Consider the following 14919-nt stretch of genomic DNA (forward strand, 5'->3'; position numbering starts at 1 on the left):
GCAGATCTCTCACAAAGGCATGTGAATCTTCAGTCTGTGGTGTTATTTATTTATATTTTTAATTGAGGTCAGTGTCCTTGGTTCAAAGCTGCATTGAATAATTTTTGGAAGGATAACCGATCTGGATGGCTACATGTCAGCATCATCAAGGGATCCAAAGACAACAATAAAAGGCTGTAGTAGAATTAAATTCCCAGCGGATGGGGTGTGATATTTGATGGGTCACACAGGGAATTCTTTTAACATGAACCAGCAAACATCAAGTATATTTTTCATAAAACATGTAGCTTAATCCAAAATTATCCCTTCTGTATTGTTAGCAAGAACAAGGGAACACCCAGGTTTTTTTTGCAGTGACTAATAATTTTACCACTGCTTAAATGTAAACAGTGTGCAAAGATCTTTCTAAACAAATGCACAATATTTTTTGCAAAATATAACACTGTGCTCCTACTTTATTTAAGTCTTTTTCACTCTTTACTGCTACAGCATAACCACTGAAATTTCCTGTGTTAATGCTGGCACAGGAAGAAATAAAATGTCAAGGGAAGGAGGAATAGTCTCATAATTAAACTCTGTTTCCATAGCATTGAAATAGATGGAATTGCTACCTTTTGGTGGACTTTGGATCACGTCTCTAGTCTGGTGGTTCTTCTTTTGCACCACCCTCTTTCCCCTGGAGCCTTGTAAGCATTGATTAGTTAATGGCTTTAAAGTGCTATTTAAATGCTGAAATATTGTTAGTGCCAGATACTGGAACACATAGACAGGTTCCTGCTCAGCACATATGATCAGTCTTTTACTAGCATGGAAATATGGACTTTCATTATTTGTGCAAATATGTCTTTGGGTGTGTGGACACTTACAATAACCCAGTTTAGTAAAACAAAATAAAACAGCAAATCAAGGACTTGTTTACTTTACTCTTAAAGAACTTGGAGACCTAAGATGTGATCTCAAGTGAAAGCCATTGACAGCACTGGAGAGGTTTCAGGTTAATTTGCACAGCCAGTTTTCTGGTACAGGTATGGAGATCTGTGTCTGGGCAGTCACTCCTCTAGAGATGCTCTTCTGGAACCGACAAGTGCATGCCAGTTGCATGGAGCTGGTTTATTAAGTGAAATAATATTTACAGTAGAAGTACTCCTTAGGAGTTCAGAGGGCCATATGGGTGGCAGCTTGTATTGTCTCCCGAGTACAGCGGTTCCTAAAGTACACACGTCTGTACACGTACAGATACTGGCACAGGAGCCACTCCACTGCTGCAGGAATGCGGTGTGAGCAGTTCTGCAGCCCAGAACGGGCTGAAAACTCACTGAGGCTGTGCCTGTTGCATTGTCAGCAGTGACATTCTGGCAAATTGAGCCTTGACATTCCTGTTTTCCCAACCTGCCTTCTGAGCAGACTTTTTCAAACAGCGGGGAATGATGTTCCCCAAGCTTTCAGCTGTGCTCCTTTCTGGCACATGTCAGGATTTGGATCTCTGAGTACAAACTTTAGCAATTACATATTTACATAGTAAAATACTTCCTAACTTGTATTTTTGGAATTAACTCATTTTCTTTTGCAATCCACCAATTACCCTCAAAAGACACTGTAAATCACTGTGTTATTCTCAGGCATAACTAGCAAGATAGCTGGGAAGAGTTCATGAACTAGTAAAGACTCTGTTTGGGTGCACAGATACCCAGGCTTTCCAAGCAACTATTCCTTGAGGCTTCTACCTGCCCATCTACAACATTTCAGAAGGTCTAACACCACATGTGATCTAAATAATAAACAGACTGCAAAGGTCAAAGCAAAAGAGAACACTTCATTCCACTTCTCCAGTCCATTCCAGACTCAGTACTTGTTTTTTACTGCAAAAGTCTGCATGTAGTGCACAGAGAACAGTTTATTCCATCCGACTCTCTGGAGCTTTCAGTCCCCTTCCCCAAAAAGCAGCCAAGCACAGCAGACTGAAAAACTCCTTGAGAATGGGCCAAATCACACAATTCAGACACTGGCCCCGATCTGTTTTCTGAAGGACTGAATGTTTCTGAGCTAGGGTTTTGTTTCATGATCAGATAAAGGAAGGATTAATCTGTTGGAAAATTAGTCAAGCCTATCTTCTCATTCTAGCATTTACACTTGTTCCATAACTTTGGTACACTGAGCTAGACAGATCTTCCATTACAAACACAGCATGCCAGTGACGTAATTTTGAAGATATGACTTCAAAATAGGCTCAGTTGCAAATTAAATTATTTGTGATGGTTTCATTGGTTTTTTGGCATCACAGTTTAAGATGATTATGAAAAAGAATAGACCTTTTATAATTAAAAAAAAAGCATACACAGAGCAGTGCTGTCTTAGAATGACAAATGCTTCTCTTGCATTGCTCAGAAATAGTTTTCATCCTTGCAAACATTAACTAATCAAAGGTAAGGAAAAAAACAACAACAAACCCAAGATAAGAAATTTCCTTTATTTTGCATTTGGTAACACTTTGGAATTACTTCTGCACAACATGATCTCCCATCATGCTGTGGTGAAAACAGAACTAGAATTCCAGGGTTCTTTTTCAGAAGGCAGCAGTTTCTCACTCAGGTGCAGAAGCTGACTTAGGAGAGGAGAAGCTAATATGCATTTGAACAGCAGAAAGCTTTTGTAGATCGACGTCATAAGCTTATTGTATAGCCAAGCAAACAAGCGGTAGAGATTTTAACAGTGTTTCAGAGTTTGAGGAATTCCTGCTTTCCTCTTTAGGCCACCCCATGAGGGAGAATGACAACATATTGTGATTTCATTAGCTTGTGTCACAGTAACCTGCCATAAAAGTGAGGTTGTTAAGTGAAATCGCACACTTAATGGGAAGTGTGCTTTACAGAAAAGTCACAGAAAAAGCAGCTCAGGCCGCCGCAGTGTAACCCGCCCCTCGGCGGGCGGCTGCACGCAGAACTGTGCATACACAGATACTCTTTGCTCAGCAGGCTAGGGCCCCTTTTGGAATAAACGATTAGCTGCGCTTCTTGCCAAAGAGCTGTTCACTGGGAAACTTGCACAGACCTTTCAGCATCCGTTGCACCCTCTGAACTTCATCAGAAATGTTCAAAGGTGTTATTTTCCCCTTGAAAATACAGTTTTCTTTCCTAGTGGTCATTTTGGAGTACAAACATAAGATTTTGCAGCTCAGGATCTGCTAGACAGACTTTATACAGAAGTACACAGGTCCGCAGGACTTTGACCACCTGTTGCAGGACCCCTCTGTCGCCGTCCCCGGCTCAACCTTTCCCAAGGCTTCTGCCCTTTCGGTCCTTGGGCAAGCCCTTGCATACACTCCCCTCTCTTCGTCAAACTGCGTGAAGCCCCTGCTAACCGGTTTCGATAAGCGGAGCGGCGCGACTCCGCCGCTCACTGCTCCCAAGCCTGCCCTGGAATGGGATGTTAGTGCTCAGCCTTCTCCAGCTGGGCTGAGAGGCCAGGAAGGAGGGGGGACCCAGGCTTGCGGGTGGGCGTCAGGGTTTCCGGCTGATATCCAGGGATCCCGGGCACACGGGGTCTGGCTGCACAGTGGCCCCAGGTCGGCAGTGCGAGCGCAGCGCCGGACGGGCGGAGCCACGGGACGGGCGCGGCGGCACCGCCCGGCGGGCGGGGCCCGGGCTATAAATCCTCCCCGCGGCAGCAGTAGGCTGCTGGAGCGCGGTGGTGGCAGCGGCGGAGTCGGGTCAGCGGGAGCGTGGCAGGTAAGGAAGGTTCCCTCCATCCGTATTCCTTTCTGTCCATCCGTTTGCCCAACACACCGACCTCGCGGTCGAGAGCACATCCTTGCATCGCCCTCCTTCTTTTTCATGTAACTAACTCCCTTTCCCCCTCCCCTCCCTGCCAGCTGTCGGGGAAGCGGATGGCTTTCGGCGGGGTAGGTAGCTTGGAGAGGGCACCGGGCGGCGCGTCCCAAGCCGGACCCCAGCCCTTCCTGGCAGTGGGGGCGGCTGTGGGATGCTGCTGTCCGGGCTCCCGGGCAGCAACGGGAGGGGATGGGCTGGAAAGCATCTGTGAAGTCCAGACACATACTTTCCCCACGGAAGCTGACCACTGATGACTGTTGCATCTGTCTCTCTACTCTCGCAGCAATGTGTTGGGTTCGGAGCACGGGGTAGCCTTGACTGGTGTCCAGTCAGTGTTTCAGTGGGGTTATTGCCATCCTGTGTGACCATGGGCACAGTTTGCCGTTCGTGCTTCCAGGCACTGCTCACTTCGTTCAGGGCACTTAGGGTAGTGTTTGCAGTGGAGTCATAGCCATGCACCGAGTCTGATGAAATAAGGGATTTCACTTCTACTAGTGAGCATGTTTTGGCTAATGCTTTTCATCATGTTACGGTTTTCCTATGAAACACTTGTGAACTGCAATTACTCATTGTTTAACCCGATGTTTGATAAAGACCACAGTGCCTGATTTCGTACCCCATCCCTAGGACAAAACTTCAGAGAGATATATTTACCAACTGCATTATTTTTGGGGTTTTTTTTCCTGTTTGAATAGAAACTGTATTTTGACCCTAGAAAATGCAGTTGAAGGGGTATGGAAGAAGTCAGAGACAACCTGAAGCTTTCTGTCAAGGTCCTCTGCATGGTATTTTGACTTCCTCTGACTTTTTATTAACTTTTTGTGTGTGTGTCCAAGTGTACCAAAATATACAGCTGCTGAAAAACTCAGTGTTGAGAGTAAGCAACGGAAATAACCTCTAAACAGGAGCTCTCAAAATTGTTTCAGGTAAACATCTGAGAAGCCCATCTTGCTGTTTTTAGTCTTGGCTCTTACAGGCATAATTTACATAAAAAATTCAGCCAGTGGCTTTAAGCTGTGCACTTTGAACTTGACTCTGGGAACATGTTTAGTGGTTTGTTTGGGTTTTTTTCTGGTTTTTTTTGTTGTTTTTTTTTTTTTAATTTTGTGCTCTTAATCAGAGTGTAATGTAGTCAGACATAGAAGGACTCTGTTTTTATTACAAGTACTTGAGTAAACAGCAAGCAGCTAGTGCTGTACAATGTCCTGTGCACAGTAAGAACTTAATGACTATGGATGAAATAATAAAACTCAGAAGTAGATGCAGCAAAAATAGTGTTCCTTAAAGGCTTGTAGGGTTCCCAGGGTACTAATGAGCCCTATGCCCTTGAAGAAGAGTAATGCATGAATGTGTTCAGGAGGAACTGGTGTGTGTTTTGACATTGAACAAACAGATGCAGTGAAAACAGATTTTAATGTACTAATGACACTCCTTAGTGTGTCTCTTGTTTCTATATGCAGTTTTTCAGTATAAACTGAGTAGATGCCGTGGCATAATGATTTGAGAACCTGGAGGCCTCAGCTTCTGAGTCTGAGCTCCTTGTATATCAGATACGGGAATGGGCTTGACTTCGACCTTGAGAACTTCAAACCAGAATTTCTACAATTAGTCAACTGAGAGATCATAAAGAGGTTTGGGTTAGAAGGGACCTTAAAGATTACAAAATTCCAATACTCTTGCTGTGGGCAGGGACACCTTTCACTGGACCAGGTTCCCTAAAGCGCAATCAACCTGGCCTTGAACACTTACAGGGATGAGGCATCCACAGCTTCTCTGGGCAACCTGTTCCAGTGCCTCACCATCTTCACAATGAGGAATTTATTCCTAATAGCTAACTTAAATTGACCCTCTTTAAGTTTAAAACCATTTCCTCTGTCCTGTCACTATATGCCCTTGTAAAATTATGAACTCATCACTTGAAAATGGGCACTCTACAAATTGGCTGACCTTGAACCATGATGTGGGGGGGAGGGGTCTAGAAGTTCTTGACAGGCTGGGGTTTTCATTTCTTTCCCTGAGAAAGAAGTGTTTGTATACTTATTGTCTATGTTCATTGGCCCCTTCACCAAGGTAACAGCAAGATAAAGATGTCAAAGAATCATGTGTCCACAGAATTAGGCAAAAGCCAAAGAAGTATCACCCATGCTGAGGGAGGGCTACCACATACACTGGTTATGTTTGGGAACCAGCACCACCAGAAAACAAACTCTTAAGCTTTTCAGTTTCTGCCCTGCACAATGGCTTTTTTATTTTTGCCAAAATAAAATGGAACCCTAAAACTGTGACAGATTATCTGAGTAGATTGAATGCTTGGTAAAACCAGCAGGATCCCCCTATTGTCTTTACTCCTGTGGGAGGCACTCTGCTCTTAGAATTCCTTTCTGCACTCTGACAGTTCCATGGGGATTTTGCAGTGCACCTTTTGGAACTCTGGCATGGGAGCCTGGTCCGTAGAAGTAGCTATGAAACAATTAAGTAATTTTCTCTTGTAGTTCAGGTAGGATTAGCAGTGAACTGCTGTGAGAAAAATTCTTTGATTCAGATTTTTAGACCTAAGTGATTAATTTATTTGACTGAAGTGCAACATGCGTCTTCTTATGACTGGCTTAAAGGATTTTTGGCAAAATTCTGACTTCCCATAGAAAATACTGTTTTTTCACTTAACCTTATAAGAGCACAAAACAGAGATAATATAGGTAATGAGACATTTCCTGCTTTTATTGTCTCAATAGACAAAGAGTGAAAGAAAAGATAAAGAAGGGGTGAAAGTGGCTTGAGGCTCTTCAGAATGAATACAAACTGTGAAACTCTTGAATAATACAAATTCTAATTGTTGCATCAGCAATGTTTATATCATGTATACAGCTGGAAGCTTAAGGCAGCAAAAGCCTGTTTGCTGTTGGGGAGAGCATAGCCTAGAAAACCAATGGCCTGAATTGGTTTCAGTCACAGCAGTATGCAGCAGGAGTGACTTTCCCTAGTTGCTCTAGTTTGATCACTAGAAAGGAAAACCTTCCAAAAACCAGGAGATGAAACTTTTGGTATTAACAGGGATGAAATGCTGGTTCTGGAGATGAAGTATGACTTTCAGACAACTTTTCACACTTAACTTTCATGTTGAGTCACAGCACTTTGAAATCTCATGCAGAAGTGCAGAAGAGTCCACTTAGTCTTGTCACTGCTTTGGTATATAAATGGCATTGCATGTAGACTGCCTCTGGCTTCAGCTTGAAGTGTGAATTTGAATGTTTATCTAATGGTGCTGCCCTGCAGCCTTCTCAGTGAAGAAATTCCCTGGGTTGTTGGGTGGGGAGTGATCTCCAGATGTCAGCAGGTCATCGTAAAATCACAGGAAGGCTTGGGTTAGAATGGACCTTGAAGATCCTCTAGTTCAACCCCTCTGCCATGCGCAAGGATGCCAGCCACTACATCACGTTGCTCAGGTCCAGTAACGGCAGTAACGCCTCTGCCCTTTATCAAAAGCTCTGTCCCAAAAGCTGCAAGTAAATTAGTTGCTACTGCTGGAAAGTTGGGTGAAAACACTCTGTGAGTGTTTCAAAGACTGAGAGTAAAGAAATCCCATTTTAAGGTTTGGTAGTGTGTGTTGCTACGGATGACTAAATCTGGGTTAGACCTCTTGGAAATCAATGGCTGTGAATGTAATGGCTGTTGAACTTGGTGTTTCTCTCAAATGATGGTGGCTTTTTTCCTATCCAGAGCCCTGGTTGAGTTGAATGAGGGACAGTCAGCAGGAGGTAATCCCTACTGTTAATTTCCTTTGGCTACAGAGCTGGAGCAGTAAGGAATGTAAGGAATCATTCAGAGCTTCTCCTGAATATGTTTGTGTACCATTAAGGTGTTACTATGAAAAAATTTAGCTCAGTACTGAGTGTCCATGTGAATCAGTACTATTAATTGACATTTAATCCAGCACAGCAAGTGTGGAGTAGAGAAAAAAAATAAAGCCTGAAATTATTGAAGTGTCAAACTTGAATGTGCAAGCTCCTATGCTGGATGAAGAGGGAAATGAGTCTAGTTTTACTTTTAGCTAAGGGCTGCTGCAGGTTCAGGCCTGGCATGAGTGTTGCCTTTGATAATGCATGGCAGTTTGTTGTCAGAGGGGGTGATGTCCATGCAGAGGTGCTCCATGGTGAGATTGCTGATGCACAGCTGGACTGCCTATGCTGATGAAATGTTTCACAGCTGTATCTGTTTGTACTAAGCAGGATGTCTGTCAGTTTTGTTGCTCTTGCCTTGTGTGACTGATCACATTTCCTGTTTCTTTTGGGTTTGGGGCTACTTCCCTTCAGTTAGTTGTCAAACTTTTAATATATCGTTTTCATCCATCAAGTTTTTTTCTCTTGTTAGCTGGAAGTTGGTCAATGCAGGTCTTCCTCTTCAAACCCTGTTTTTAAAACTGGGTATTCACTACTTTTCCTTTAACTGTTTCCTGTCTGACCTAAGTATAGCTTCAAAAGTATAGTGCTCTTAGCTTATTTTCTACCTTGGGTGTGTAAGGACAGTATGCTACTAGTGTATGGATGATGTAGAAATTACTGAAAAGAGGACACCTTAGGACTTAGTGCAACATGAAAACTAACTCACTGGAAAACAAATCTTTCCAAGTGCTTTCAACCCTCGCTTGGGTTTACTTATGTGTGTTTTTTCAGTCCTTGCCATTTCATCACTCTTACAACTTAACTTTTTTAAGAAATTCTGAATGTTAGGAAGCACAAAATAAGTGATAAGGATCCTAAATGGTAATGCTCCAATGAAGATTCTAAAGGTGGAGGCACTGGTATACAAAGCAAACAAAGGATATTTTTTTATGTATTTATTGGTGGGTTTGCTGGTAGGCATAAGGTGTAGTGGAAAAGTAATCAGCAAAGTAGAATGCAACTTTTGTAGGAACTTTTATTTGTGAACACAGTAAACAGACATCCAGATGGGAAGTGCACTGTTAAAGGAAGGAAGGATTGCTCTTGCTGTGGGTTTTTGGATTACTTCCTTCACGAAGCTTGTGTGCTCCTTGTCAAGCAAATTATATAATCTTCCTGCTGCCACAGTTCTAGAGTGCTCTAAACACGTTTTTCATGTACTGTATGTAACACATCCCTGCTAAATTTTAAGATGTATTTGCATCCATGGACAAAGTTGTGACATACTGGTTTATGGGATTATAAATGCAGCAGAAGCATCAAAGAGTTTTGTGAAGACCTTTATGCTATGACAAATTCAAAATACTATTCTCTTCCATAGATAACTCAATTAAGAGCATCACATTTTTTTCCATGTGAAACACTAAATTTTATGAAGTTGTATATAAAACCTTATATGAAAGGTTGGACATGTATAACTCCAACCCCTCTTGTAACCATGGCCTGGAAAGTGGTAAAAAAGTTCTCTGCCTGATATAATAAACACTAATCTGGAGTGTAGATGGGTAAGGCTTGAAAAAAGTCAGCTGACGATGATGAATTGGTTTTTTGCCCCCTTTGAAGGGTTTTGAAAGAGCTTATCATGAGAAGCAAGGAGTATTGTGGCACTGAATGGTGCTGCCTAGACGCTCCCTCCCCAGTCCCACCTGTTGTGATAGTCTGTGTGCTTAGCCCTCGGGAAGATCATCTTGTATCTCTAGGTGCTAAGGCTTGCAGGCAATGGAAGACTGTTACAGAAATCTAGTCCCAAGTAATTCGGCAAGTGAAAATGCTTAAATCTGGGTGACTCTGTTAAGGCTCTTTCTTAGAAAGAATGAAAGATGTGTCCTTAACACAGTGGCCATCTGTGCAAATTTTGAGTCCAGATTAAACTCTAGAAGGCTAAAGTTTGTCTAGAAAAAGGTAATGGTGCCCACAGGAACAGAATAATATCCATAAATTATATTTTTCTCCTCAATAAACAAACCCTTATATACTCACCATGGAAAACTTCAGCCCAGACATTTTGGCAAGGATTAGAAAGAGAACTTGTAACTGCAATGATCAAGCAGTTTTAATAGGCAGTAGAACAAGTCTTATATGTACTCAGAAGCTGTAACCTATATTGTATGACCTCATGAATAAATGTAAGTTAAGAAACATCATCAACCTTAGCTGTGATGTTTTGTATTTGCAACATCAATGTAAAGAACATATAAAAACAAACATACAAAAAGAATCCACTATGTACTTGCAAGACTGCAACATAAAGAGCCAGACAGCATTCCTCATCTGTGAGGATACTGCAAGTTTATCCCTTCTGGAATAATCTGAGTGTGTTTTTGCGTCTAACTTTGACAGAACCACTCACTTGTTGAAGCAGCTGCAGCTGGGCAGCAGCAATGAACTATTAAAGCATGACAGATTGAGAATAGGAGGGGGCAGGGAGCATGTCCTGACACTGGTGAGCTGCAGGAACAATAGCTTGTTTCTTGTCTGTTTAGACTGCAATCTTTGTGGCAGAAGCAGTCTCTTCAATGTTAGGAAATGCCTAATCCATCTTTGCTGTATGTGTTATTTAATCTGCCCCCAAACCCAGCCTAACACTCGTGCACAGCAAGTGCCAGGTCCTCTACCAGTGTGTCTCCTTTAATCTTTGCCTCAGACCTTTCACAGAGGAGTGGGATGGCTGCAGAGAAGGGTGTTGGTAGGATGCTAGGAGGCTGCTGGGGCAGTGGAAGGAGACATGCTGGCTGGAGGGGTGTGTAAGGAAACATAGCCTGGGAAAACAGCTGATTGCTCTTTACCCTTTCCATCCTGCAGTGCTGCCACCCACAGCTTGGAGACCTCTAAAGTTAAAGGACAATTTTGGCACCCATGCAGATGGGCATAACCTGTTTCTAAATAAGCTGCTGCTCAGATGTTTCTTAGGAAAGTGCTGTGTTCCTATACTTCCTCTCTGACCCACACATTCCATAAGGACAGTTTGCAGCCATGTCAGCTTGGTGACTGATTGAGGAGGGAGGTTGGGCTAACAGCCTTCATCATAGCCAGAGAGGCCTGGGAATTCACTAGGATTTTTCATAGAATCCCAAAATGGTTTTGGTTGGAAGAGGCCTTAAAGATAATCTAGTTCTAACCCACATGGCATGGTCAGGGACACCTTTCATTAGACCAGATTGCTCAAAGACCTGTGCAGCGTTGCCTTGAACACTTTTAATCTCTTAAAGAAGTTTCACTTTATTAGAGGTACCTCTGTGACAAGTGGTTACAGCCAGAACCAGTTTCAGGTGCCAGATGCTAAAGAACCTTGAATTTCATAGAAATTTGTTAGGGTTTGTAATCTGTCCCTCATGAAGTTGCAATATTACAGTGTAGGTAGTAAGGATTGCTACAGTAGGAAAAAGTGCTAAGACATTGCAAGACTTTCCTTTTCCCTACCAGTTAGGAAGAGAATAGCTGCTTATTATCTTGGCAGGAGGTACATAACAGGGGTATACACCATGGGGTGATGGGGACAGCAGGCATGTCCTTTGACTAGCACACCAACCCTTCCCACTGCCACTTTCTATTCCTATGAACCATGGGACGACTTTGAGCTTTCTAAGGAACACTCTTCACCACATCCCACAGCAAGAGGATTGTGCAAGTAACATTACAACAGTTTTCTTGCTCAACATCTGCAGGGTAGACAGAAGAGCTGCTTCCAGATCGCTGTGTTTTGGTGCTGCTCAGTGTGCAGCTGCCAGTGCAGTTTGTGTGTGTGGAGAGAGACCAGCCTCTGGACCTGAGGAACTGGCAGTTTCAAGGCTGTGTTTGATCCCAGAGTGATCAGAGCTGAGCAGCTCTGTGTCCATCACACACTGGAGCCAGTTGCATGAGTGAAAACAAGCCAGAGGAGAACAGCTGGAGTCATGCCTGGAGATCTCATCTCTAACTGCAGGAGTGTGCCACAGCCACCAGAAAGAGGGGCTGGGGGAGATGCTGTGGCTCCCCATCTGTGCCTTTCTGGTGGGTGAGCTGCTGGCACTGTCCCTGCAGCTGTATCCATACGACTTCACCCAGCTGTTACTTGGCACAGGGCTTAAGTTCTTGGCTGCAATATTTTGGTTTTCTAATCAGATTGATTAGCACATAGCATAAGTCTAAACTTAAAAATGGCTAAAGCTTTAGGCTGGCTCTTCTTGGTTTTTTGGCTTTGAAAAAAATCACTTATGCTGTATTATGCTCCTGACAACCCATGTTTTGTTTGTTTTTTTCATGGATCCCAGCTCTTATTTTCAACTAGTCTTACCAAAAACATGCTGGTGGAGTAGCTCAGAAAGGGGATTGAAAGAAAATAAAAGTAAATTGCTTAGAAAAAAATAATGAAATTGAGTGTCAGCAGTGTGCTGTACTTAAAGGCTGGGTGATGGTGGCTTAAAGGACATCTGTGGAGACCACCAGGAGGTGTAGCTGGTTCTGTTCTGTTATTGTTTGATTTAATGCTTTTGCTCCTGACCTTTTCTCATTTGAAACTTCAAGTTATTTAAGAGTTCAACTTCTAAGTTTCCTTTGTCTATGTTTCTTAATGTTTTGTTGCAAATTGAGATAATTTGTAACCAGAGGCTAAGAAAACCTGGAGAGTCCTAGGTAGTTAAGTGTCTTCAACTTTTGGCACTTCCTGCTCAAACTGTTTAGTCAGATGCTACTTAACTGTCAAAAGTCATCTGCCCTTTTTTTTTTTTTTGAGGAACTGTTGTAAAACCTCTTTCATGATTTATTGTCTGGAACAATGTCAGAAAATCACTAACTGTACACAAAGAACCTCGTGATACCAATGCCTGTAACAAAGAGTAGTTTAAACAAGGCAGAGTGTGGGCAGATGTTTATGCATGAACTGTTTTGGATACTTGCAAATGAATATTTTCAAATGATTCACAAACAGGAAGATTAAATTTGTCAAAATTGTTACAAAATATCTGAAATGTAAACTGCACTTAATGTGAAATGGATTATGGACCGTAACCATACATGGGTGCTATGAACTGTTTTGTCTTGATGTCCACTTGTCTCTGTTTAGTCTCTGCTTAATGAAGACAAGGGTGTTGTTTTTTGGGTGATTTTTTTTCAAGCTGCTTTCCAGTCTGCAGTAACTGTTTTTTATGTCAGGGCCAGTCAGACAAGTTTGCAGAGTTTACTGTTAATGACTGGAAGAGCTCTAATTGACCATGTACAAGCCTCAAAGGCTGTTTGAGCATCACAGTAACTTCCCTTGCTTCATTGTCAGAGGCCTGAACTGCTTGGTCCTTTTTCTGACCTGGAACTGATGCAGATATTTGCTAATCAACTTTGCAGAACTTTGGAGACATCTTAGCTCCCTCCATCCTTGTCTCATTCTTGCTTCAATTGTGCTATGAGCTGCTAGAGTTGCACAAAACCTGTCAGCCCTGTCCTTCCAACCTACTTTGGTGACAGAGTGCTGAAGACACCTGTAGTTTTCAAGGGATAAAGCACAGAATGATGTGACTGGCTTGGAAACACCTCCCACCTTTGGCCCTGAAGCCCAAGTTTCACATAGTCTCCCTCTCTCCCCAAAGACAGCAACACCAGAGCTCAGGAGCTGTGACCCTTAGTGCCCACTGTTTTCCTCTTTGCCATTAGATGTATTTAATCCCATGTGCAAAGTGATTGCTGTCCCTCCTGCTCACTCAACCTGCAGAGATGAAAATGCCATCAGGCTGCTCTGGTGACATTATCCTTCTGTGCATCAGTACTCAAAATGAGAATAATCTCTGCTGCCAGTGTTTAAACAAGCAGTTTTGAGGAAATTGCTGCCTTTATAAAACAACTTGTGCAGAATCTTTTCCTGCTCTTCATTTTATATGTTAGCATGTAAATAAAACAGTTGAGTGTAAGGGCAGAGGTAAATCCTGTAGTGCTGCTAGCAGTGCCTCCAGCACTTCATGGACGTTAGGCCGTAGCCCTTGATGATGCACCCCATGGTGAAACTTGGACAACTATACATGTGTCTTGAGAAGTATGAAGTTTGAAATGAGGCATCTTTAGACTTGTTTTGCTTCTGTGCTTGAAATATTTGGTCACATATTCATATTGTCTTGTTTGGTACTTAGGATTGCAACACAGCTGGTGTCTGAGGATAGATGGCTTCATGGTTGGCCTCTTAGCTCCTCTGTTGTGATCTCTGTTATTCAAAGCCAGGCTTCACATCTGTCCTGTACCTGCTGCTACCAAAACAGGGCTCCAGCAATGACTGTCCCTCCAGCAGTAATGCAAAGGGACAGGGGATGTATTCTGAACATTTACTATCAAAATAATTAGACTCCTGATACACATTTCTGAGCTACTAGCCTTGTTTATGACAGTTTCTGCAGTGATTTTGGAGCAGTGGGCTTGGTCTGGAATGGGTACAGAAAAGCCTCTTTGAATGAAATTAGTAAACACAGTATTACACAGATGACCTCACCCTTCCCCACGCCCCCTTGCTTCCTAGAGGCTGCTTTGATGCCTCTCCTGCTAGCTGGCAAAGGTAGGTATGCCATCAGTTTTAAAGCACTTTTCCAGCTTCAGAGGTGTCTTAGACTTTTAGCTTTTTCTTAGTTAGAAGTATGATTGTTTTAAAACTTAATCATCTGAGCAGCAATTGCAACAGGTATCTGGGTGCAGGGTGGTGAGTGTCCACTGGGTGGAAGTGGCTTATTCCAGAGAGGAGAACTTGGGACCTCTCAGCATGCTGAATTGGCCAAGCAGAGTGAAAAAAAGTTGTTTTTATCCAAGTTGGCAACTTTACTGCTTGCAGATATAAATGAACTTTGTCTTTGGAAAGCTTCTGTGAGGCAAGTGCTTTGAAATGTGTATAAAGGCATGCTTGTATAGTTATCTGTTTAGGAGAGTTACTAGCTTCAAACTGCCCTGTCACATAACGGGGGGGAGCACAAAGCACCTATTTAGAGCGTATGAAATCTATGCTGAACAAGGATGGTACAAAGCCACTTCCCCATCTTTCTCCTTGGAAAATAAGATGTTTTTTACAGTGCTGCTGGATAGCAGGGCTTTGTTTGCCAGCTCTTGTGAACAAATAGCATGTTGTGCTGCCTTATCACAAGGTTGTAGCTTGATAGGAATGTTTCAGGTATTCCTGATGTGCAGAAGAAAAACCCAGAGCTTGAAAATGT

General features: G+C 42.7%; 1 protein-coding gene across 2 annotated transcripts in view; it reads left to right on the forward strand.

Annotated features, from left to right (window-relative positions):
- The first annotated feature begins 3642 nt into the window (after positions 1 to 3642).
- The window catches only part of NDRG1 (N-myc downstream regulated 1), a 40378-nt gene continuing 29101 nt past the window's right edge, over positions 3643 to 14919 (forward strand). For both annotated transcript variants that reach the window (XM_071553806.1, XM_071553808.1), the window contains exon 1: positions 3643 to 3725. The gene's annotated coding sequence lies outside the window, so the exon portion shown is untranslated. The remainder of the gene's footprint in view (positions 3726 to 14919) is intronic.

This window comes from Pithys albifrons, chromosome 4, assembly GCF_047495875.1.
Source record: "Pithys albifrons albifrons isolate INPA30051 chromosome 4, PitAlb_v1, whole genome shotgun sequence".
Lineage (NCBI taxonomy): Eukaryota > Metazoa > Chordata > Aves > Passeriformes > Thamnophilidae > Pithys > Pithys albifrons.